Source organism: Pleurodeles waltl, chromosome 9 (genome assembly GCF_031143425.1).
Source record: "Pleurodeles waltl isolate 20211129_DDA chromosome 9, aPleWal1.hap1.20221129, whole genome shotgun sequence".
NCBI lineage: Eukaryota > Metazoa > Chordata > Amphibia > Caudata > Salamandridae > Pleurodeles > Pleurodeles waltl.
Genome location: NC_090448.1, coordinates 1,143,481,842 through 1,143,509,725, shown reverse-complemented (window position 1 = coordinate 1,143,509,725; position 27,884 = coordinate 1,143,481,842). Strand labels below are relative to the sequence as shown.

At 42.8% G+C, this 27,884-nt stretch overlaps 1 pseudogene; it reads left to right on the top strand.

Moving 5' to 3' along the window:
* The first annotated feature begins 351 nt into the window (after positions 1–351).
* LOC138259805 (cytosolic iron-sulfur assembly component 2B pseudogene) lies at positions 352–27,884 on the top strand (annotated as a pseudogene).

Sequence of the window (27,884 nt, the reverse complement as noted above, 5' to 3'; positions counted from 1 at the left end):
AGCTCACTACCTGAGGTGCTATGATGACAAAATAATTACCTCTAACGTGTGGGCGCAGGCTGCCCCTAAAACTGTACACTCTAAAATATTGCCGAGATAATGCACCCTAGAGACTGACAACAGCAGCAGGACTGAGTACTCCGCTGAGCTGCAGGTCTTCCTACCCACCATATTATGAAGTATCCCATGGCCTGGCGGTCTCTTTGCGGTGAAATCAAGATTGTGTGATGCAACACACCAGGAACTGAGTGCAGTTACACTGTGGCTCCATAGTACAGGGAGCGCTGCTCACTACGTCTCTTGTATGGGCACTGCATGCAGTGACAGTGTGGCCCCATCGAACGGGCAACAATGCACGCCCTGTCACCTGGAATGGACACCGCACGCACTGTGAAGGTATCCCAAAACGTTGGAGACACTCGGGCCAGCTTACGGTGAGTTTTCCCTTCATTTAGTGCCTTTCCACCGAATCGCGCATGGCGACGTACCCGCCAAGAAAACCTCGGCAGAAGGGCAGTTCATGATTTCCACTGCAGTAAGCTGGGTAGTAAGTCCCTCCAAGAGCCGCCTCTGGCTGTCCCACTGCAGGGGCAGGAGTATCTGCGGAGGTGGTGGGACTACAGCAGTCTTCTCGTCACGTTGACAGTCTGTACATAATTGGGTGGTAGGCCCACCAAGGAATAGGGTGGTCAGACCGCCGAAAAGCGACTGCGGTCCCCATCCTGCCAACACCATAATCAGGCCCTTAATAATTGAGTTCTAGAGCATGAGAAGACATTTTAAATGATTTATTATGAAAATTCAAAAGGTGTGGTACAGAAGTTATAAGGTGCAGAAGCATAAAGAATGAATTACATGAAGGCTCTCAGTAAATAGAGCAATGCAGAATAATGTGCAAATCATAAAAAATGTAAGTCCCAAGTGAGCAGCAAAATCAATATGAACATAGAAAACATCCCTAGTAGCATCGCAGGACAGCTCTGGCTCACCCCCAAAATGTGATGTTTACATACAGTTTCTGCAAAATCATCATGGTTAGAGCAAAATATTATATTTGTGGCAAATCAGAACAAAGTTCTGTAAAACTTCATATTGCCTACCATCTAAGCGCTATCCCACTACATGAATATTGATTCTGGCCACTCTATGGTAATGTAATCTTTAATGGGGTAAAATGAACTATTCCACCTTTAACATAAGCAAAAGAGGGGAAAGCGGTGTACTTCGGAGGGATAAGGTTTCCTATTCCAACTCCTAAACATTTTTAAGAAAACATTTAATTTTAAATAAAAAATAAAATAAAACTTATAGAACAATATTTAAAACAAATATGTATCTATTAAAGATAAATAAAATTAAATTAAATCCTCAAAATCTAAACAGACACACACATCCACCACTCCCACATCACCCAGCACCTGTACCTCCAAGACCCTCCAGACACGCAAACACCCACACTCACACATGCAACAGACACCACCCAAACACAAGTACACACCTAAGGCATCTATACCCACACACACGCCACTCCCTCAGCCTCCAAATCCCCAACCCTTTCTGATGATCTTACCCATTTTCCCAAGGAGAGTCTCCTTTTTGAGTTTGCCCTTTCCCTGTTCCCTCCAAACCCCCTCCCAAACCAGAGGCCCCTACCCAAACCCAACCCATCCCTTCCACATCTGAATCCTCTCCTGTCACACCTGCCCCCGTAAGCACCAGTACCCCCTCCCCCCCAAAAACAGAAACCCACCCCTCTGAAGAAAAAGTCCCCCTCCCAAACCCATCCTAAATCTGACCTCACTCCACCCAAGGACGATTCCTGAGGTGCCTGCCTGCCCACTTGATGCCTTTTCCTGAAGAGGTTCCCTGGCTGTGAATGGAGTCAAGTGTGGACACGGTAATGTGCATGAACTGATGTGGAATGGCCAATGGCCTTTGCTCTTAAGCATTTGACTTCAATAAACCCAAGTTGTTGTTTTGTTGGGTACACAATTATTCTCCTGCCATTACTTTTCTACCTTTATGCTGTTCCTTAGTAACTTGTGTTGTATGCCTACAGTTCTGTGTGTTTCAACTGGACTGCTGATCCATTTGCTGTTGTTTGCAATATCTGACTTTGTGGGCAGTGCTGGTGTCACCCAAGACAAATGTAGATGTACACTGTATTGATATGTGTTTGTTATTCCAATCAAGTTGTCATTGCATTGTGTTCTGTTTGGTATGGTAAGTAGTTCATCTTGTGTTGGCCAATGTCAGCATGTATAGTGTGAGTCTTGTCTACCTAATATGGATTGTTCATCTGTCTCATGTGCGGAAGGTAGCGTTTTGTTTGTCCATACATGGAGGGTGTTCAGTTGTGATTGTGCTAGCTTCCTTTGCATGCGACTGAGCATGTGTCCATATTGATGTGTGTACCTTGCAGCTACTTCATCTAGATATATGGCCATGCTGTTGCTGTTGTATGTGTTTTCTTGACTCGCACTTACACATTATGCAGATAGGCATGTCACTTGGCTCTACTATTGCTTGTCCCTGAAATACATGAAGGGTCAGTTCCTGTGCAAATGTTGTTTTAGGGGCATGTGCAAAAGTTTACTATGTCCAGGCCAGCATCATTCTATGAGTGTTTCTGATGCCCCCATTCCTATTGTGCAGATATTGTTTGCATTGTGAGCTTTGGATTTTGTCTTTCAAAATATTGCGCATCCCATTGACCTTTCATTGTGTTGTGGGTGATGTTTGGGTCCATTGCTGGGCTGTTTCATGGGAGGGATATTTGTGTTCCATGATACATCCATACATATATGTCTTCCATCTAATGATAGTCCATGGCATGTGTGCAATGTGAGGGTGTCATTTGAATTATGTGTGATGCTGCTGTGGTGCTGCTGTTGTGTGACACAATGTTCTGAACACTTCACTGTCCCTGTGCCTAAGATCAGCAGACGTGTGTTTTTGTGGAGTGTGGTGGTGCAGTGCCACTGACCTGTCCAAAGGGGGCGTTTAATGGCTGTGAATGTGTCATTCTTTGTGAATGGGACACAAGGACAGGTGTACTTGGTGCCCGTAACGTGACTGCCCATGTCATGTGGATGATGGCACAACGACCTGTTGTTGAGCTTGATGACAAAGGTGGGTGTGTGTTCTTATCATCAGTTGCATCCACAGCGGCACAGATTTTGGGCTCGTTCGATGAGCAACAGCAGCGGCAGGATGTGTGTGCTGGGCTCCATGGAGGCACAGGAAGTGTAAGGCTACCTGCAGGTGAGTTGCTTCCTTTATACTCTCTGTTTCCACCTGCTGGGACATGGTGGTTAGACAGCCACAGTCATGTTGCCGGTGTACAACATCATAATGTGTCCAGTGGCCTTGTCACTGCTGTGGTCGGCCTTGCCTGGCAGTGCCGGTGAGACCGCAGAGGTCTTTGCTGTATGGGCCCACTAGCATCGTAATACGGTGGTGCCAAGGCAATGGCGGTCGGACCACCGCAGCCATGGAGGTGCACGAACTGACAAACTCATAATGAGGCCCTTAGTCTTGTAGCATACAAGAACAAGTCAACTTCTCACTCTAGACTCCTCGAAGACAACTCTTTTTAAATACTCCCAGACTTTCAGAGCTTCCCAAAGTGTGATCGCCAGCTCTCCAATCCTCAAACTTGAAACTCTTCCTACATGAATCACAATAGTTGTTTCTCGCTGTGGATCGGCTCTCACCACACAGATTTCTGAGAAACTGGCAGTGTGTTTCTGGTGTGGCTCCTATTTATAGGCCGACCCCACCCCGAGATCTAAAATGGCTGCCAAATCTTGGGAGATTACACCTGCACGTTTCTTTGTATCATGTGCATATTAGGGCACAGTTTTGTGTTGCCACATTGTCCTCCTAATTGCGCAGTACACTGGAGTTGAAAGCACAGCACCGCCCCTACCACTTGTGGCAGCCACAGGCCACCATCATTGCTTCCACTTGTGATGCACCGTTGCATCAGGTGATGGGTAATGGTTGCAGACCATGGTGTTGGTGATGGGAAGAGACCGACACATGACGATTCCCGACATTGTACAGATATCGTACATGGCAGATGCACAGTTCTGCCAAACTTTAAATGACCCTCAAATTTTTGCTTGAAGGACTAAGATAAGTTTTTCAAATGATGTAGGAAGAATAGGAACACATCACATACCTCACATACATACAAACATAAGTTCCCAAATGCCAATACAAAGATTTTAGGCTAGGGATAGTTGTAAACTAATGTAAGTAGTGAAAGGCTTAATACATGACATGCTAAAAAAAGACAGACTGTGGGTTTAATAGAAAAGGCAGGTCATATTTAGGACAAACAAACACTTATTACTTAGGAAACTTATACACATGCTGCATTGTTGAGTTAGCTGTGCTGAAACACACAAGAGGCCCAAGCCACATTAGAATGAGAGTTTTTCTTTAAAGTTGCACCAACTGTCGCTTTCAAAATGTTCACTTAGCACGCACAGGGTGGAACAAAAGGGTGTATCCTGCCTTAGCACAAGGGTCCTGAAAACCACAAGTCATTCATATCTTGGTGAGGGGAACTGTGTAAGGGTCAGATAAGCATTAGCACAAGGCAGGGCTACCGTGAGCATCATGTAATATATAATCACTTGTTGTGCAGAAAAGATAGAGATGCAGAATGACGTCAATGTTACTTACCCACCCATGAGGTGACCAATAATCATGCATGTGCTCTTGTCAAGAGGTACCTCTCCCCTATTATCTTATCTGTACTGCTTGTTCTTGCTTATGTCAATGCTGAACTTGTCGGCATAGTTTTTTGTGGTTTTTACAGTATAAATACCACAGCTTGTGAACTAGAACTTTGAACTTCAGTCATGGCCTCTATGTTGAGACTGCCTGTTGCTCCCAGCTGAAAATCAATTAAAACGATATTATTGTGTCAAATTGATCTGTCTTATTTTATTAACAGATTTCCCTCTAACATATTGGCCAGCTAAGCCAGGAGCTCTACTTTGATCTCACCAGCTGCTGGACTGGGGGCCTGCCTGTCTCCACGAGGTGATTTGCACACTTTTTAAAGAGGTAAGGGAGATGCCAACATTTAAGTAAAAATCTCTGATCTCGTGGGGATGGATGGGACTCAGGTGTTTAGCAGTTAAGGTGAACACAGTACGAGGTCTGTTCCTTTCTATTTTATAAAGACATTTACAATTTTGACACTGTAATGTATATCATTTTGGTGTTTGCATGCAAAATTGCGTATGAGTTGATAAAATATTAAGAGATCCCGGTGGTAAGTCCGGAAGATACAGGGAGCTTGACTGAGTAAGTCAAAAGTGGTCAAGAGTAGTGTTGGACTTGGGGCTGAGCAATCAGTGTATGTTCTAAAGAACACTCAAGTCAACCTAACCCAGACCTTAAGTCTGGAAGTCACAATTTGTAGTTGCAAATAGTGAAAAGTTGTCCCCTCTATGAATCCGGAGGGAAGTGACCAGTAGTATTTTGTTTGCCCTAGTATGAAATGAAGAATTACTGTGTATGTATATGCATGTATAGATAGAAATGTGGCCACATAATAATGTCAATATATAAGTTTATGTTATTTAGTGTATCATTTAGGAATAAGTATCAGACCTCCTATTCTCATGAAGGTTAAGTTATAACAGGATACTCAAAAGTAAAGTAATTGACTGGATTGAGCAAATGTCCCAACAAAGTAAACTAATTAATTCCACATTCCTGAATTAATTATTCATTTTTATAATGGTCAGGTTATCGCCCTCTGCAACAGAACTGACCTTAGTAGACCAGTAATATCAATACCATAGAATCATTTATTTTTAAGTCAAAAGTTATGAATGTCTAGGTATTTATAGTATATCACTTCTAGGCCTTAAAACAACCTACATTGATATAAGAGAAATGCCCGTTAGACAATTATAAATAATTATTCAAAGAACTAATATAAGGACATTGTACTCCAAGTTAAGTGTAGTGTAGTAGCCTCATGAACCCCATAACAAGTACTGAAACTACTAACTATTATCCCCATTATGAAACTATAGAGCCTCAAGATTAGAGGCAAGAAGAATTATCAAACAGTATAGACTGGGACATATACAAATATCTTGAGGGTATACAAATAGAAGGAGAATTATCAGCTACTATACATACAAATATATTTAACTACCTTTCAGATAGATGTGAACAGGACCTACGCATAGTTAGAATAAAAGAGTTTGTTTTGAAACCTACAAAACCTGTTGCAGTTTTCTTTCCAAGAGTGAGGCACCCCCTTGAAGGCCTCTAAAATATTCTGTTTAATTTTTCATGTGTGACACTGGTGCCACCCTGTGGCAAGAAAGTGAATATATTGAAGTCACTGCAGTTTTTCAGTGGAACCATGGGCAACAGTTACGTAATTCCCTGCAATAACAACAGACTCATATTTAGTATTAGACCTCATACTGTATGCATTTATTAGGGACCTCCCAGTGTGGAATTTAGGATATGAGTAACTTATAAACATGTGTATATATATATATATATATATATATATATATATATCACAATAACATTATTGTTTGTTGTGTCAGGCAAACAAATTACTTAGGCCACACATAAATGCACCTACCTAATATATATATAAATGAACAAAGTCTTTCAGAGATTAGGGATATATATATATCTGATGTTCACCTTCACAGCCTAGAAACAGTTTATGTGAAATACCCCAGGAAGTAAATAGAAGTCCATTTAGAGTGTAAGCCATATAGTATACAGGATTAAGTTCACTAAACAGACATGGGGTCTCCTTTAGAACACATGGTTAAAGTGTTCTCAGGAGACAAGGACAGGATAGGAAAATACTGTAAGGAATGGCACAAAGCAACATTAAAACTTGCACATGCTTGGCCCAAAGAGGGCACATTTGATAATACAACACATGGGCACCCACCTACAGAGTAAATTCAAGGGAAATAAACTAGAGAAAAGGAAGATCACACTAGACCTAAGGAGGGTCTTTTGTGAAACAAATATGAATGAGTCAAATACAAAGCCTCAAACCCTCCCTTCGGCTCCTCCACCCCCCTATCAAGACGTGCAATTAAGGTTAGGCAGTGCAAAGGTACAGGGCATGTATACAATGCAACCTGGTACCCCACACATTACCCACCTCTTCACATCCCCCTGCTGCGGGATATACAGACCCCGAGTATAGCCCACCATTAGAATCTTTTTCTGAACATAAAGAATATGTCCACCCATCTCCATGTCCTCAAATGGCCAGTACACCACGGGAAATGTGAGGTCGGGACAGTACTAAATACATAGGGACAGTAGATGCCACATTTACACTTCATTTAGAGGGCGAGATGTCCCCCACTAGGAAAAATGAAGGTGTACCTACTGAGGGGTCAAGAGAGGCACAGAGAATGGATTGGGCTAGAAAAAAGAAGGTGTTTTGCAAAAACCAAGTACCAACATTAAAAATGAGACAAGAAGGTTAGCTTATACACCAGAAAGTCCTCCCACAGAGTGCTGGAGGTTTATGCACCCAGGAGCAGAGGAGAATAGTGTAGGCAAGGGGGTCACAGTGCAGGAAAATGGACGGGTAGACCAAAGAGCGACTTGGGAAAAGGAGGAAGGGCCCTTGAGGCAGTCAAGGGCCCTCACTGGGCCACAAATGATTGAACAAGAAGGACTAGAGGACACAGTCTCCACACATAGCAGCTTAGGTGAAGAAGATCTGGATTTAGAAAAATCCTACAAAGGATCAGAGGGGGCATTAGATGACATCACTGAACATGTTAAAAGAATGTCCCTTCTTGAGGACCATAACAAGAAACAGTCACAATATGCCTGTGAGGGAGAAGAAAACATTAAGACAGGACAGACTTTACAAAAGAAGCCAAGAGAATTATAGAGATTAGTATTTGATGTGGCGCATGCACGCCCATATGAGAGAAAGGGAACATTTGATATGGCAGGAAAAATGACACTGAGGAAAGACATGGCACATGCATTCCCTGCATGCCCTGGCAATAATTTGACGGCCAATGAAATAGTAGCTCAGTATGAAAATAGTTGGTATAATGTTGTCCCTTTTACTGACAACCTAGCAGGTTGGACAGAAGGATTGTCATCACAGATGACACCATGGCCGCGAGAGGGTTCCTTTGAACCCCAAGACATGGCTAATGCAGAAATGTGCATTTTTCAGGGCACAGGGGATCCTTACTGGGATTATCCCTATATGCAGAAAAGTCTAAGAGTGTGACAGAAATATGCTCGTAAGTATGACTCTCGTCACCCTACTGGCAATAGGACTACAGTCCTGTCACAGCTGCCCTTGATATTCAAGGGCCCAGGGGCGCCTCAGTATATACCATGGCCCCAGATGGACAAAGAAAATCTTAAAAACAGTTGCCACAACTTGCTGAGGGTGCTGGAAAATGGATAGCAGCTCTGGAAAAACATACTGCAGGGATTACTCTTGCAATAGGGGACATTAAGGGGCATATTTATACTCTGTTTGCGCCGAATGTGCGTCAAACATTTTGACGCAAATTCGGCGCAAACCTTGCCCCATATTTATACTTTGGCGCCCGACCCCGCGGACGTCTAAATTCCATCATGTGCGTCATTTTTTGGAAGCGGGAAACTGCCTTGCGTTAATGATATGCAAGGTAGGCGTTCCCTTCCAAAAAATTACTTTAAGGCCTGTGCGCCTTATTTATCCCCCAGTGTCATTTGACGCACAGGAGGGGGTGGGCCTTAAAAAACGGCGCACAGCCTGATGCGCGACGTTTTTTAACGCCTGGGTCAGGGCAGGCGTTAAGGTATCTGTGGGCTCGGAAGGAGTCCAGAGGTGCCCTCCCCTGCCCCCAGGGACACCCCCTGCCACCCTCACCCACCCCTGGAGGACACCCATGGATGGGGGGACCCAACCCAGGGAAGTAGAGGTAAGTTCAGGTACGTATTTTTTTTCGTTTTTTTAAGTGGCATAGGGGGGCCTGATTTGGGCCCCCCTACATGTCACTATGCCCAATGGCCATGCCCAGGGAACATAAGTCCCCTGGGCATGGCCATTGGGCAAGGGGGCATGACTCCTGTCTTTGCTAAGACAGGAGTCATGTCAATGGGGATTGTGCGTCAAAAAAATGGCGCAAGTCCGGTTTGAGGCCTGATTTTAGCCTCAGACCTGATTTGCACCATTTTTTTACGCACAACCCCCATTTTCCCATACACCGGGGTAGCCTGTTGGGAGTCATTTTGTTTTACTCAGACCAGTCCGCAGCACCGGCTAACGTCATTCCATAAATAAGGCGCCCACATGGTGCGTTGGAATGGCGTTAGCCGGTGGTGAAATTTTTGACACACAACTGCGTTGGCGCCGTTGTACGTCAAAAAGTATAAATATGGACCTAAGAGTTTACTAAATTCCCTTATAGGAGATGAGACAGACCTACTGTTCACAAAGGCAGGAGTAAAGGATGTGACATTGACCAACCAAAAATGTGATGGGGCACCCTTTAATAGAGTAAGGGGAATTGTTTGGAAACAACTGAGAAAAATGTATCCAGACAGGCCAGACATTGGATCCCTTATGGCTCAAACAATGCAGCCAAATGAGGACCCAGCCCAATTCCTTAGCAGAATGAAGGAAAAATGGACACAGGAAGTGGGGGAGAGTTGGGATGTAACTGGACAGAATGCAATACTATTTTACAACATAGTGAAAAAGAGTCTGCCAGCTGAAGTGCAGGATGAATTAGATAATATAGTGGCCTTAGAGACCAAACCATGGATAGAGATACAAGCACACATAATACATTTTTGTAAGAAGTGACAAGAAAAGGAAAAGAGTGAGAAAGATAAAATAGAGAAAGCAGCAGCTAAATTGGTCCAGCAAAAACTGTCTAAGAAAACACCACCCAGTTAGCTGCACTGTCCCTGGGAGTGCCTCCTTCAGGCACCCCAATGCAACCCTACCATTATGCCCAGAGAAGCAATACCAGGAATAATGGAAGAGGAGGGCGAGGAAGGTTTGGGGGAAATAGAGTAAACACATTCCAGCGTGGACAGACATGCCACTATTGCAAGATGGCAGGACATTTAATTAGAGACTGTAGGTTTAAAAAGGAAGATGAACTTAGCAACCAGACAAGGGCAAATTATGGACAACAAATGGCACCTCCTGGTGGCATTGTAACACAACCTGCCACGAGTCCCCAAGTGATATAGCTCCCACAGCCCCAAATACAACTGCAGCCTCAACCACAGATACATTCTCAGCAGTTACAGCAATCAGTGTCCCAAATACAGTATCGGCCACAGCAGACAGTGCAGCCCACCTTGCAGCACCAGAACTTACAAGGAGGGGTAACTGTCATGGGAGGAAACCCATTCCAGCAAAACTACATGGGAGGATATGCCCAATGAAGGTGCCCAAGGAGAAGTCTCATGTGTCCAGTCTTATCGGTAACCCACAGGCCAGACGAGGAACCCACTGTGATGGTAGCCATAAATGACAAAGAGTACACCTTTCTCATTGACACTGGGGCCACTAGGTCCTGTATCCGTGAGAGGGGACTGCCATTGTCAAATTTATCAATGGACACACAGGGGTTCTCCAGGGCTGTAATGAGGGTTCCATTCACTAAACCTGTGGAGATGGAAATAGGGGGAAGATATGTTGATGGATGTTTCTTATTCTCCCCAAGTGCACCAGCTAATCTGCTAGGATGTGATCTCATGGCAAAATTAAACATGACTATTCACTTTGAAGAGGATGGGACTATGATCTGTTCAACACCTGGAGTATCTAGTACACGCATCATGACAATAGTTACCCCCCCCAGATGGTAACCAAGTTAGAGCCAGATCTGTAGGCATTTTAGCTTTTACTAGAGCAGTGTACACCGGAACTGACAGTGAAGCTAGTTGAGTTACCCAAGAGCTTTCTCTTTAGACGACAGGGCCCCTATTTTAAAATATTAGACAAATACCTCATTCTGGAAATAGAGGCTCTAGAAGTGTCCCCCACCTATGGGACACTGATGGCAAGTGACCACACTGGTGCGATGTGGGTATGTGTCATCTTTTATGATCCCAACATGTAGGTGGGCGACATATCAGATGACCATTTGTTTGCTGATGACCTTAGAAAGACAGAGATTGTTTTTCAAAACAGTGTACCTCTACGCACCACACTGGAGACAAAGCCTGTGATACCAATAAATGTCTCCAGTGTCCTATCAAAGATAATGACCTTGCGCAGGTACCCTCCAGCTTGTGAACAAAAGGCCCTTATGATGTAGGCCTCGTCCGCACAGCAGTACCATTCAGAATAACTTTGAAGGAAGGAGCAATACTACCAAGAGTGGGACAATACCCTCTATCCAAAGAAGCAGAGGAGGGCATTGCACCTGGTATACAGGCATTGGTGGAACAGGGAGTCATATACCCAGGTGTATCCCCCCGCAACACCCCAATTTACCCTATAAGGAAGGCCAAGGGAAATTTGTGGCACATGATTCAAGACCTGCTCCCCCTAATGACATAGTGATACCAGAATTCCCTGTAGTACCTGACCCTTCCATCATCCTAACCAACATACCCCAAGATGCTAAATACTTTTCAGTCATAGACTTGAAGAATGCATTTTTCAGCATTCCCCTGCACCAAGACAGTCACTATTTGACTGCATTTTCCTATTGTGGTTCACAGTCCCTTCATTCCCAATTACCCCAAGGGTACTGTGAGTCCCCTAGTGTCTAAAAGGACGGTCAAGAATGACCTCACCAATTTTCAATGTGACAGGACAGTGTTGCAGTATGTCGATGACCTACTGATCTGTAGTCCAGCAGAGACGCAGTGTAGAAAGGACACTGTGTCCCTGTTGTGCACCCTTGTTCAAAGAGGTTACAAGGTAGACAGGGAAAAATTACAGTACTGCCAGGAAGAAGTTCAATACTTGGGGCAACTACTGTCAGTATCAGGTCACCGAATTATGCCCGGGAGAGCGGAATCCATTCGGCAGATGACAGAGCCTGAGACTGTGAAAGGAATGCAGAAGTTCTTAGGCTTATGTAATTATGTCAGACAGTGGGTTTTTGACTAAAGTACTTTAATATCCCCACTGCTTGCATCTATCAAACAGGCGAAAACACAGAAAGACAGGATAACATGGACTACGGAGATGGAACAAACCTTCAGTAAGCTAAAAACAGAGGTAACAAATGCACCAGTGTTAGGAACACCAGACTACAGCAAAGAGTTTTTTCTTTTTTGCCACTGTAATGGCCAGGTGATGACGGCTGTCCTCACCCAAAAGTATCCTTTAGGCCACAAACCAATTGCATATTTTAGTGGCCTACTTGATTCTGTCATGAAAAGCCATTACCCTTGTGAACAAGCACTAGCCACAGCAGCCTTTGCAGTAAAGAAAAGTGCCCCCATTGCCATGGGTGCCCCTCTGACACTGTATGCTGAACATGCTGTGTTTGCAATAATTCAGAAAGCTAAAACAACATTAACAACACACAGAGTATCAGGCTATGAGATAATATTATCATTACCATCCTTGAAGGTGTTTAAATGCCACATAGTCAATCCTGCTACCTTCTTTGCACACCCCATTTCAGACATTGACGATGATGCCCATGATTGTGCCACATATATTTCAGGTGAGTGTAGCAAAGCAACAGAAGACCCCATTCCAGGTAGTGTTGTATATTTTGTGGATGGGTCTTCCACAATAGATCAGGACACAGGGGTAAGACATACAGGTGCTGCAGTGGTCAGAGCGATGCAGCACAACTCTTCAGACACACTGCAGGTGGCTGAACAGATAACTTTGCCATCTCAATATTCAGCCCAGGCTGCTGAATTAGTAGCTTTAGTGGCAGCCCTCAAAAAAGAGAAAGGAGAAACAATCACAGTATACTCTTTTTCAGCCTATGTCACTACGACAGTGCATTCCAGCATTATGCGGTGGAACAGACGGGGATTTCTCAAGTCAGATGGAAGCCCTGTCATGCACCGCCCCCTTTTAGAGGACTTGATACAAGCTTTAACACTGCCACATGCAGTTGAAGTAGAGAAATGCGCAGCCCACATTAATGGTCAGGATTTTGTGTCCTGTGGAAATGCTCTGGCTGATTGGGCAGCCAAAGTTGCAGCAACACGCCCTCTTAGTGACACACATACCACAGTTTTGTTAGCTAGTAAAACATTGACACCTTCCGACCCTTTGAATGCATCCAGACATTACACAGAGACAGCTCATCTGCATATAAGAGAGATACAAGAAAAGGCCCCAGAGCATGAGAAACAGTTGTGGGAAGCCAGAGGATGCACACTGACAGGAACAGATTTAATATACAGACAAATGTCAACAGGGAAGCCTGTCATGCCCCAAGCATTGCTACTGATAGCTCTAAACCAGCTACATTTTCCTTCACATACTGCTAGAGACAATATGTCCCTCCAAATACGTCAGGATTGGTTTGCCCCTAACTTACATGAGATGATTACAATGTACATGCACACCTGCACAGTGTGCCAGCAGTATTCACCAAGTCCCACCTCTGAGGTAATAGCTTCCACAATACCTCGCCCACAAGGTCCCTTTAAGGAACTGCACATTGATTACATTGATATGATTGACAGATGCAATCATTATCGCTATCTTATAGTTGTAGTCTGCCCATTCTCAAGGTAGATTGAAGCAGGACCTTGTGTTCACTGTGATGCCAAGTCTGCTGCTAATTTTTTGATCCGTGAGGTATTACCGCGGTGGGGTGTCCCTGAGGGGATCAGATTCGACAATGGCACCTACTTCGTCAATAATATATTTTCTCACCTCACCACCTTGTTAGGAATAACACATAAATTGTCCTCAGCTTATCATCTGCAAAGCAATGGAATTGTGGAGCGCCTTTATGGCCTCCTCAAGAACAAAATAATTAAACTATGTGTGACATTGAATAAGAAATGGTTATACTGCCTCCCTTTAGCCTTCTTTGCTTTGAGAAATACCCCAGGATCAGATCACCATTTGACTCCTCATCAAATAGTGACAGGTAGAACAATGAGCACATTTGTGCCATCAACTAGACATAAGTTGGAGACTGAGAGCGCACCTGAAGTTGTACAAACTGAAATGAATGAATGAATACATGTCTGAGCTAACCAAAGTTGCAAAGTTCTTCTCTAAACAGGTTACACGTGCAGCCAAGAAGCGTGCCCACACATCTCCTGTAAAGGATCAACAAATATCATTACTTTGGGAACTTTAGTATATATTCGGAATTTTGTCAGAAAATGGAAGGACTGCAAATTCAATGGACCCTTCCCAGTGACAGACAGCATGACTACAGCAGTGAAAGTCCAAGGCCACAAACCATGGTACCACCTCCAAGACATCCGCCTGGCCCCGACCATGCCATCCATCCCTTTGGACACCGAGCAGGAAAAAGAGGGGGGAGAACAGGAGAAGCAACCGGAGTAAAGCCTCCCTCTAAAGCTCCGATATTGGACAATTCTTCTTTCCAGTTATGTATTTTATGTTTGTTTTTCCTCCTCGGTGCACTGATATTGATGTTTTTAGCCCTTGGATATTTTTATTTTTTTGATCCTTTATTAATTATTACATGCATGCGTAGAACTGTTGATAATGATATTGACCATCACCCTCTCCATACTGCTTTGTTTGATAATATGTGGTACCAACACATGCATAGTATAGGCACATCCACATCCAACACCAGTTGTTATGTATGCTCTCTCATCCCCCATGCTGCTGGAGTAGATAGATTGCATCTCTCAAAAGAGGTATCCCCAAACATTACACATTGTCTCCTGCACCTATTTTTATGCAGAATGAGAGCACAGCTAAAACCAACTCACGTTAGTCCTGTTACTGCACTAGTTAACACAACTAGATTTGACACCACCCCAGAAGTCCTACAAGTCCTGACAGGAAAACAAGAGATAATGGAAGAGATATCAAAAATGAAGAAAGCAGGGCAAAAAAGGTCTCACCCAGATTGGGAAAAAGGGGTATTACATCAAGGTATTTTTGAAAGGTCTTACCCATCATCTGAATGTAGTAACTATTTAACTAAACCTCTGCCCCCTGATTGCGCAGGCAGGCCAGTTCTTAGTATCACAGGATCAGTATTTGCCCATGATAAATGGCATTCCGAGGCCAAAGTCATATATAGAGCAATATCATTATGGAATGGCACTGAGACACAAGGTCCACTAAGTTTTAATAAGATAATAGGCCAATGTCAGGAAATATTGGATGCGAACATACAGAGATATACATGGACAGGAACTACCACAAATTTTAAAAATATTAATTAAATCATTTAACAATCAAATTATTGACATAAATATTAATTAATCTAACAACCAATTAAATTTAACAGCATATAAACAAAATCCATTAAAAGTTAACATATAATAATAGATCTTCTCATCCTACACCCATACCAACCCAACAACCTGCTAATAATTAAAAAATAACAATAAAATAAAAAACAAGTTTTAATTTTTTTTACCAAAACAATAAAACAAGTATTTAAAAATAATTACAGACGACTAGCAATAATATATTAGTATCTAAAAATACACAAAATCATGAAACATAAAAAATCAAAGTTTATATTATTTTCAATTTAAAAAAATAATAATAAGCACATAAAAAGGATATTCTTGCGCTTACAGTATTTTGTGCTGCAATATTCTTGTTATCACAAGCCTTTTTTGCCAGTATTTCTGTCAGTTATTTTGACACAATATTAATGTTGTGCACACCAGTGTGTATTTTCGGTCATCAAAATAACTGCCATCAGATCCGACTAGATGATATATTAGCATGTATTACATACAGAGCACATCGGAAGTAGCCCTTTAATGTAAGTGCCCACCATATTGTCTGTGTGTTACAATTTGTAGGTTTATTTACACATTCACAGCAGGGCATAAGCAGCTTAAACTTATTTACAGTACAACTCTCCATAAATTCAGGTAAACAGACAGATGCTCACTCACACAGGGAAGATAAACTTTTGATACTTCTCATTTTGACCTTCGTGGAACTCATATGCACAAATGATAAATGAGGAAATGCTACTGAAATGAATCATCACAACAAGATCAGGTTTTTCCTCCTGTCTGGAGAACTGTCCTACAGCCAGGGGCGGCTCCTCCGCTATGGCGGAGGAGCGTCGCCACCCCCTCCACCAGCAGCAGCAGCTGCAAAACTTTTACTAGAAAACGATAATAAACTATGGGGCGTATTTATACTCTGTTTGCGCCGGAATTGCGTCGTTTTTTTTACGCAATTCTGACGCAAAACTAACTCCATATTTATACTTTGGCGTTAGACGCCAAAGTCCATGGAGTTTGCGTCATATTTTAGCGTGGACACCTACTTTGCGTTAATGATATGCAAGGTAGGCGTTCCCTTCTAAAAAAGTGACTCAGAGGCATGTGCGCCGTATTTACACTCCCGGGCAAAATTCACGCCCGGGAGTGGGCGGGTAAAAAAAAATGACGTCCAGCCGCTTTTGCGCAGTTTTTTAGCGCCTGGACAAGGCAGGCGTTAAGGGACCTGTGGGCTCGGAAGGAGCCCAGAGGTGCCCTCCCATGCCCCCAGGGACACCCCCTGCCACCCTTGCCCACCCCAGGAGGAGGACACCCAAGGACGGAGGCACCCATCCCAGGGAACTTAAGGTAAGTTCAGGTAAGTATTTTTTTATATTTTTTTTGTGGCATAGGGGGGCCTGATTTGTGCCCCCCTACATGCCACTATGCCCAATGACAATGCCCAGGGGACATAAGTCCCCTGGGCATGGCAATTGGGCAAGGGGGCATGACTCCTGTCTTTGCTAAGACAGGAGTCATTTCAATGGGGGTTGGGAGTCGAAAAAAATGGCGCAAATCGGGTTGAGGCGAAAAATTTGCCTCAGCCTGACTTGCCCCATTTTTTGGCGTTAGCGCAGTTTTGCGTCAAAAAGTATAAATATGGCCCTATGTTTGTTATAGTTTTATAGTAAAAGTAGCGGGCCATGGGGCTGTGACGGGGAAGAAGGGGAGTTCACAGCACTTCCTCTGAGTGCACATGTATGTTTGGCCGGCCGTCTCGGGCCGGCCAAACACACATGCGCACTGGGTTGGAGACAGCAAGGAGAGACTTCCACTCTGTTACCGAGTGCCCTGGCTGGGCGTTCCATGCAAGCAGCATGAAAGCAGTGCTAAAATTGGACGCAGGGCAGGCTGGGAGCCTGTGCCTGCAGTCCAGTCGAGAAGCGGAAGGAAGCTGCGAGGCACGGCGCAAAAAGGTAAGATTTTGTTTTCTTAAATTATTTTTTTTGTTCTGTTCCCCCGCCATGCGCTGCACCACCCCGCCCCTTTTCCCTCCCGTGAACCGCCACTGCCTACAGCTACTCTTGCAAAAGCACAGTAAGTAGTGATGTAGCAACAAGGCCATGCATGCAGGTGTGGGGTACTTTTGTTTTGAGTCCCCTGGTGTTCAACTAAATCTGGGCTTTGCCTAAAGTTCCAATCCAGAAACCACAAGCTGTCTGCGTGGTCCTGGAAAGTATGATCTGAGCTGGGCTATGGTAATTTATCTCTGTTATCCTGGTGATAAGGGGCACTGACATGCATGTCCATGGAGAATCTACCATCCTTTGGCATTGACCTGGCTTAATGCCATCCTTGGACCTTAGGGTCCATACTGCCCTTCAGGGCGGGGACTCATTTCTATCAAGAGTAATTTCGAGAGGAGATCTTCCCTTTTTTCCACCCCCATATGGACTGAGCAAGGGCAAGGTCCTCTGAGCTGCCCCATGAGCAGCCCCATGGAGCTCCATTCTCTGCTTCCTCAGAGACAAAATCAAATGTCTTGTTCATAAATAGATGTATAATGCACATATTTAAGTACATAAGACAGGGCTATATTCACACATATTCATATATCATTGAAAGAAAAGATGTCCTGATCTGCGTGTTACGGCGCACTTAATTCTCCGGTGGTGCTGGTTTGAGGCAGGACAACCATATTTTCAAAAAACAAGATTCTCTTTCTGTTTTAGCAAGAGAAAACCGCACTCTGTCGTTGTCCCAAAAATACCTTAACTTTTAATACATTAGTGAGATCATAAACAAACAAACAGGAATCCCCTGACGCGTTTCGGTCTCACCAGACCTTGTTCACAGGTGTGAACAAGGTCTGGTGAGACTAATGTATTAAAAGTTAAGGTATTTTTGGCACAACGACAGAGTGCGGTTTTCTCTTGCTAAAACAGAAAGAGAATCTTGTTTTTTGAAAATATTCATATATCATTCTAGAGAGGGCATAATACAAATACTGTCCAGAGCTGATGGGGACCCTAACAAGAGAGAACATCAAGAATGACTGGAATTTTACTGTAAAGTTCGCAGTGTATTTAGGAAAAGCATATTCTTAGAGTTTATACTTTTCTGAAGGAGCTAAGAGCAAAACTCTGTTCCTGGTTATAACTTTAACGTTTTCTGGACCAAGTCCTACATCTTCAGTCTAAAGATGAATAGATATTTGAAGTTCTGGGAAGGAAAAGCCATAAGTTTAAATTAAAAGTATAAAGTGATCAGGTGGAAAGTGTTAGAACACCTATGATGTCTTGTCTTTTCAGGAATGACATACTATGGTGTCATAAGGACTGATCCCCATCTGCTGGGATTGTAAGAATTTCCGCATTTCAGGAAATAGATCAGATTGCAAGTGCTGCCATTGCTTTGAAATACACATTTCTTCACTAAAGTAGACAATTAAGCTTCTGTTTCAGGAACATACATCATGAATCAAAAGGAACTTTGCTTAGCAAATATTTAAAAGTCATTACTATCCAACATGTCAAATTAACAATATTTGAGATATTTAGGGGCATACTTAAGAAAAGTGGTGCTGCACTGTGTGCAGCATCACTTTTCTTGAATATGCCCTTTACCGCCCTCCCTACCGCCACTGTGTGCACCGTATTTAAAATACGGCGCACCATGGCGCAGGGGAGGGGGTAATAGTGTCATTTTTCATGATGCTATTGATGTACTCTGCAGTAGTAGCGTCAAACCATTGGCTCTAATCCTGCAGAGTACAGAGGAGCCAATTATAAATAATGGAAGCCCCCTTTTAGGCGTTAAAAGTACCATAAAAATGATGCAAGGAAATCTCTTAGATATCCTTGCACCATTTTTTCACCCCCCCTCCCCCAATGGGGGAGTGCTGCTTTTGGCAGGCATAATGTAGCGCAAAGTGTTACCAAGTGGTGCAATGCATGCATTGCACCACTTTGTAAATGTGGAGTGAGGATTTTGGCCTTGTTGGGCAACATTTGCGTTAAAACAAATTCCGCTAATGCGGTGCAGGGTGGCACAAGGGGATTATAAATATACCCCTTATATTAAAATAAATCAGAGATTCAAACTCCTCATCTGCTTTTCAGAGTATTTCCCAAGCCCATAACATACTTGTTCCTGAGAAACAGGCACAACATACACATCTTCCATTTCGTATGAATTTTGTGAAAATGAATATTACACATTCCCTAATAGCAAGAAATGAGCATCTCTGTCCAGGGAACATGGGAAGTTAAGGAAAAAAATGTTCTATACTACTGAATAAATCATGAAAAAAATCTACAGTTTTAAGTCCTCCCAGGCAAATGTCAGAATGCTGCTTATTTGTCAGAAGTAGTGTATTTGATCATTTAATATGTAGTCTATTTTTACAATTCTTCATAGATTTCACTATTTAAATATTGATCACCAACCTATAAACATGAGGTGTATTCCCAGAGAAATTGGTGAGAGAGGTTTAGAGAATTAAAGGGAGTGTCTAGGGGATCTTTGGAGTACAGATCCTGAGGAAGAGATAATTTTGTGAAAATTCTGTTATTAAGCTTTGAGAGAAGTTGCAGGTTGGTAGAGAGAGAAGCCTTGTCAAAACATTACCAAATCAGAGATACTTAGGGCCTCATTATGAGTTTGGTGGTCTGACTGCAAGACCACCACGGTGGTGGGTGCGAAAAGGCTACCATGTTAGTGGTCATTCAGACTGCCGTATTACGAGTTACACAGCCAAGCCTGCCTAAAGACAGCTAAAATACCGACACCGCCAGGACTCCGGAAGGCGAGAAAGAGGCAGTCCAACCACCAGCACTGCCACTCCATCAAACAAGTCACCAAATCTATTACGACTCATAAATCACAGTAGCGGTTCTTCCATAGATGAAAACCAATGGCTGTGCAAACGGCAGTGTTCGTCGGTCACCACACTAATACACAACATTACACTGGATAGTTTGAATTCCACATACCTGACACACATCCACACACCCGACACACCTACAAACTGCACTGTAAAACATACCCTTTCACATCCCACAATCCTTTGCAACCAGAAAGCCACACACCGCAAGATAGAGATTGCATATAGAAATTACAAACCATAGATTAGGCACCCTTCCACACTTCAAATACCACTCATCCCACACCTGCACAACATACCCAACACACAAATGAGTACCCTAAACATCAGGCACCAACCATCACCCACTCACAGCTCCTGCACCTCATCATCCGTTTATATTATTTTTCTGTGTCGTCCAGCACCACCATGTCCCCGCAAAAACACTGATGACAAGTTGAGGGTCATGGTGGATGAAATCATCAGAGTAGAGCCACACCTATTTGGAGCCCAAGTCCAGCAGACTACTGTTGCCAGGAAAATGGAGATGTGGCAAAGAATAGTCGACAGGGTGAATTCTGTAGGCAGCTATAGACAAACAAGGGAGAACATCAGGAAGTCGTGAAATGACCTCAGGGGGAAGGTGCATTCCATGGCCGCCAGGCACCAGCTGGAGGTCAGCAAGACTGGTGGTGGTCCCCCACCTACTCCCCCAATGTTCACATTATGGGAGGAGAAGGTCTTGATCATCCTGCATCCTGAAGGCTTGACAGGAATACCAGGAGGAGTGGAGTCGGGTAAGTCACAACACCTATGATATCACCCAAAAATTTTGTTTTGCATGATCACTGATCACCTTTTGATATCTTAACACCCAACCCACTCCCCACCCCTGTGTCCAACTGTCTGAATACCCCTGTGTGGCATCCCACATGTCAACTAAACTCACCTGGGGGCACAGTGTTTGTGTATGGTGTGGATAGTACAGGGACTGACAGCACTTCAACTCCCAGCAGGCACTGTTCCACCATTAAGAAAACCAGAAAAGTGTACCACAAGTACAGTGTTCTGGTTTGCCTTGCATGTTAACTAAACAATCGACTAAACCCACCTGAATCCTTCACAATTGTACAGTCTATGGCAAGGACAGCAATGCTATGGGCATCTGCCAGTACAATACCACCAACACACATCAACAGCTATGACCTCTGCTAAATTGCCCCTTTAACCTCCCATCACCTATTGAAATATACTCACCTGGGGGGAACAGACATATAGGCGGTGTGCTGTACTTGGTGTAACCTGATACATATGGCCAGGTAGAATGGTTACTCCTAATTTGATGGACAAGTCAGTTTCCACATTACACCGTGCAGCCCGTCTGTTGACTAAATACTGGACTACTGCTAACTGGGAGGTAACATGAAAAATATAAAGCTACACAGCTGCCAAGATATGAGTCTATGAACAGACATCCAAATACCAAGATACTCTGACATCCCGTAGCAAGGTGTATGATAAAGGAATTGTCTGGATCCCATTTAGCTGTTATTCAGATTTGAAAGCAGATGTCGTGTCACTGTCATATCAGGGGATCAAGCAAAGCCTTTCTGTACATGGCTCAAACCATATTTACCTGTCAAAGTTTGATACCACATGTTGCATTACAACTGTCTGTTGCACCTCTTCAACAGGTCTATTTGCCATTGGGAACATGGAGAGGACCCCTTATCTACCGTCCCCTCTCCAACTTCCTCTTCCCGGTCCGAATCCCCTCTTTCCTGACCCAGCCAAAGCACAAAAACAGACTTGCATGCATCCACCTCAACAGACAAGGGAAGCACACATAATCATAAGCACCACAGGACACACCACCAGCATGCACACAAACAACATCCACCTGCAGACACAGCAACAATCATGACCTGCCCTCACACCCCTACCACTCCCAGCATCACATACACAACACCAGCAGGCACCACACCAACATTCACTGATCCAGACACCACACCCTCAGACAGCACCTCAGCAGACCCTCAAACATCCACCCCAGTCACCACACCCACAGACACCAGAACTACTGACATGCCTACATGCAGCACAGCCACCATACCTGCAGTCACCACCCCAACAGACCCACCCACCATGGTATCTCCCAGCACCTCCACCCCCCTCAGCCCAAGACACATAAACGCCCTCACTCACCCACCCAGCAGACACCCACAAGCATACCACCCACAAACACACACCCAAAGACATCCACACATAAACGTCAAACAACCACTCCCTCATCATCCACACCCAAACCCCCTTCTGATGACCGTCTCCTTGTGTCTAAGAAAGTTTTCCTTTGTGAGCTTCACCTTTTCCCTACTCTTCCCCCCTCCTGTGATACCCCAAAAGATCTGTTACCCTCCCCAAGATCATGCCTTCCACCTTCAAGGCCTCCCCTACCCCTCTGCCAGCACCCAGGCCCCTCCCCTCACCTACACTGTGTTGTATGTGTGTCGCGTCACTGGCCAGTGTTGGTTGTGAATGTGTGACATGTTTTTATATTTGTGTAGTTGTTGTAACAAGTTTGTTTGTTGTATGTTAATCTGTGAGCCTGGGCCTGTGCTGTGTTGCCATGCGTAACTGTGTGGTATAGACATGTGGTGTGTGTGTGTGTGCTGGCTGCAGTGTGCATGCTGTGTATGGGTGGGTGTCCTTGATTCAGTATGTGAGTGTGTGTGTCACTGTTCTGTTACGTGTGAATGCAGCCCTCGCACCCACCTCCCTATGTATGTACAATTTATTACAATTGACAACTGTAACAGGTGAGTGTGTGTAGTTACGGTTGTTATCATCCTTGTTGGTGATGATTCCATTGTCTTTCTGCGAGCAGGAGCAGTGGGATGATGTCTAGTTGTGGTTCCTAGGTGGCTCCGGACGTGTATGGCTTCCTGGAGGTGAGTGACTCCTTTTATACCGTTAGTTTCCACCTGGTGTTCCATGGTGGTTCAACCGTGACTTTGTAATTCTGAAAACGGCATTGAAAATCAATGTCTCTTTCCCCTGCAGCAAGAACAGTGGTAACTCCCATATTTACACTGTCCAGTAGAGCAAAGCCGATGACTCTGCAGCTTAAAATATGGATAAGGTAAATTGAAGAACACTGGGTAAGGCTTTAAAGAGAAGATCAGTTGTGGGCTGTGTGGCATACAGACAAAGTGAGTCAAATCACTCTGATCTTAGAGAATGTTGTCCATAAAGGAGGATGTTCTAAAAATATTATTATTAATACAATTTGGTACAAAGTACAAGCATACTTGTTGAATTCCAAGGCAATTTTACTGGTCATCAAAATATTTGGGTATAATTATAAAAATTAATAAAAGCCGTCCTTTATGTTTTATTAGTGCAGATCATTTTTCAAGAAACTACAATGCATTATACAGGAAGAAATAATTAACTGGATTGAGTGACAAAAATGTTCCAACATCATTTTATACTGAAAGAGAAAATACTTGCATGCATGCTGTTATTTCTTTAAAACAGGACACCACATTAAAACAAAAATCAGAAAGTGTCACAGGAGGCCATGAAACCAGATTACAACTAACCAGGAAAATCTAGTAGTAAATATTTCATACTATGAATAATCAGCAAACAAAAATAAGGTTTGCATAAATATGATTACTTTACTCTAACAGTTTCTACTGCACATTTGGCACAAAAAGCAATGTTTTAAAATGCATGCAAAATGATGATTGTATTTATTCTACTCGGACTTACAAAAAAACAGATTTATAGGAGATGTCATCCAAAAGGATTTTTATTCAAAAAGTATCTTTAACAGGCCAGTATCTAATACGTTCTTGGATTAACTTGAGAAGATAGTTCTAAAAAATATATTTATATCACCATATAAGATTCATAAAAAAACACATTTACACTATGAGAAACATTATAAGATTGAATGCTAATAAGAATTTAGGGCCTATTTATGAGTGTGGCTGTCCGAGGACTCCCAAACTCATGCTGACAGTTGGACCCCCCGCACTCTGGGCAGTCTGACCACCCAATTACAACTCTGGTGGGCGGAACCCCCCACCCCCCCACCCAGTATTGTTCCAGATGGGCTGACGGTGCCTGGCAGATTACAACCTCATTCTCTTCCAGTCCTTTCATGGCCGTTTCCCCACCATGAAAAGCTAGCAAAGAACAAGTCTTGCCCCCCCCCCCTGCCCAGCACCATAGGAAAGCATACTGTGTGTTTTGCAGACAGTGCACATTCTGAGGGTGCTGGTTGGCCCACTCTGCGCTGTGTGATAGCGCTCAGCTCTTTTAAAGGAGCCAAGTGGTATCTCGTAACACTGTTCCCACCGGACTGACCGGCAGGAACGTGTATTGCAATGTTCCAGCCGGTCAGCCCGGTGGGAACATTGTAATACGCTCGGGGGGACGCCATGGCGGTGGCATCCTCCCCTCGGGTTTGGCGGTCCCGTGGTGGGACCGCCAAACTCGTAATGAGGGTGTTAATTTTCAGACCAACTGAATGGAAGAGTGTAATTGATTGAGGATCATTCCTCACTCCATAGAAGAAGCTGATAACTAATTAAGGGATAAAAATACCTACATTATACTGGATCATAGTCCAACAGAGAAATACTTAAAAATGATTGGAAATTATTTGAAGATACAGGACACAGTGGATGGATTGCAACCAAAACAAGAGCTTTTTTATGAGAATCCAGCCACTTCTGGGCAATACCTATATGTTATTTCAACAGCGAATGATCTATCTTAATTATTGCCTTCAGTCAATTGTAAGATCTTTTCCAACCCATATGCAGTATAAATGAGATTTTCTCAGACAAACTTAACTAAATTGAACTTTGATTTGATAATGTTATCATATTCATCCATGCATTTGAAATTATGAGTTTATTTACTTCTATTCCCAACAATGTGTATAATGTGTATTTTGATTTTGCTTGTAATGTGCATTTACATCTAGAGCAATTCAAGGTACAACAATACAAAATAATACAGTGCATATACAATCACATGAAGTAGACAGAATTAATAATTTAAATAGTACCATAGACAATTTCAACTGAAAAAGCCTCATTAAATACATGAGCCTAACAAATGGGTTCTTTTACAGCAAGAACCAGTACCAGCTAATACAATTTGTAATTTGCAATTACTACATACTGGTATGTAAGTATAAATATTTTCAATTTTGTGAAAAAAATAATACTTAACGATTGCTGTCCCTTCTATGGTATCTAAGACAGTCTTTTATTTACTAATCTATTATGTAACATTTTGAGTGAGAACAGGCTCTTAACAAACCACATCTACAAAATTAATTACTTTATTGAAGACACTACTAGTCTCAGTTAATAGAAAGATGACATACACCACTATTTTCAGTAAATCCTCAGGTTGTAATAATTATATCCAACAAACTTTCATCCATCTGGGTTTCAAAATAGTCTTCTATCCAACTAATTCTAAATAAATTACAAAAGGTCTTTTCTGATGAGGGTTATCATATAATGGAAGAACAAGAAAATATACAGAGGTTTCTGGAGCATACATGTCCTGTGAATGAATTGGAACAATGCTTTACAAGTTTGCACAATTAACTTGAAATCTTCCACCCTTTGCAAAGATCAGAATTGACTCGCAACAGATGACTTTTATAAGTATATTATCAAGAGCCTTTAAATCAGAGGTCTTCAAACTGGGGGGCAGGCCACCCTAGGGGGGCCTCAAGTGATCCCAGGGGGGGCGCCAGACACTGGCCAAAAGAAGCATTTTATAGATAACATGCCTTTGTTTTAAGCAGAAGCTTGTTATTGCATTTTTAAAAAGGTAACAGTACCTAACTGCAATGTTTAAATAGGTCTAGACATATTTAAACATTGCCATTTTTATAAAACAATTGTGAAAAATTCTGAGGGAGGGCCCCAATGATTTGTTTGAAGTGAATTATCAGTAAACATTTACAATTTATCATGATGGACGAGAAATTTAATTATTGTTTCAAAGAACTGCCAGTCATGTCAAAAAAGGTCGCTAAAGCATACCATTCATACTCTAGAAAACCGCTATCAATTAAATATTACTTTATTTGCCTGAGTGCCTTTCTGATCTGTAGTGTAAGATTCCCTTTCTGTGTATACTAATACCATACAACAAGTATATATGTAAATGACATCTATATAGCACAGATCTTGCCAAAAGGTTGCAGAGCCCTGCTCATGGTCAAGGGCAAAGATACGGCCAAAGTGCAATTTAAGGGGTAGCTTGATTCCTAATGTGTAAGTAGACTTTTAGGGCCAGATGTATCAAAAAACCCTTTTGCGATTCGGTAATAGCGATCTTTAAGAAATCGCTATTTCTGAGTCGCAAAACGGTATGTATCATATTTGCGATTCGGTAATAGCGATTTCTTAAAAATCGCAAATGCTATTACCTAATATCAAATTGCGATACCGGCCCCATTCGCACTTATGGGCCTGTAGGCCCATATTTGCGAATTTGTTGCATTTCCCAAATTGTGAATTCCTAACTGGAATGTGCAGTTTTGGGAAATGCAAACCCCAGGGTGCTGGGGGCCTAAGACCCCCTCTGCTGCACCCCAATAATTTTTTTAAAGACATGTAAGGCGCACACATGCCAAAGGGGCATGTGTGCGTTACATGTCAATTTGAAAAATGTATTTTTAATGCAAGTCAAGTTCAAATATTTCTAAAACAGTTCCACAATTAGCAATGGAGAAAATGATGTAATCAAATATTTCTAAGTTCATACAGTCAGTTAAGTGCCTATACATCTTAATGATGCATGGTAGAGATGAGAATCCAATTATTGCTCAGTTAATATTGGACTACTACGTACATTAGTGATATTTGGATTTAATGTTGTTCTGTATTGATACTGGATTTTAATCTCCATAGCTGGTTTTATTGAATGTTTTGATTAATCAAACATACTTATTTAGTTCTATAATTCTGTAATCACTTATAGTTCAATTATTAAGCATCTTTCAGTTGAGTGTTTTTCTTTTTTGAGAAATATTTAACTAACAAATATTACTGAAAATGAAATTTATCCTTGAAATGCACTGAATTACTGAAATTTGGTGTGAATATCAACTTCAGCTGAAGGGACGGGCAGCATGACTGGGGGAATCAACTGGTAAATGCCAACTCGCTCATCTGCAAAGGTGAAAGGCCGCTCACCGTCCATGAACAGGACGAGGACCTGCAGAACAGATAGATGAGTGAGAGATCTTTGATCTTATTGGTTCACTCAATGATCCTGAGCGCCCCCTAAGCTTAGAAGAAATGAATGTTGCAGAGCAAGTTTAGGTCAAAGTGAATGCTGATGAAAGCTCAGTATCAGTGGTTTTATTCCCACCATACCTCACTGCAGCATGGTGACAATAATTGGTCTGTCCACTAATGTGAAACTTTTGAGATTCCTTTCAGTGAGAATCAAAGTGGATATACTCATAACACTGGGATTGTATGCTTCAGAACATGCAGTGAATAAACATGTGGCTTGCAAGGAACGGGTGGCTTTGGAGAATGTCCATTTGATATACGTCGTTAGCTATTGTTTGTCCTTTTGGTCCTAA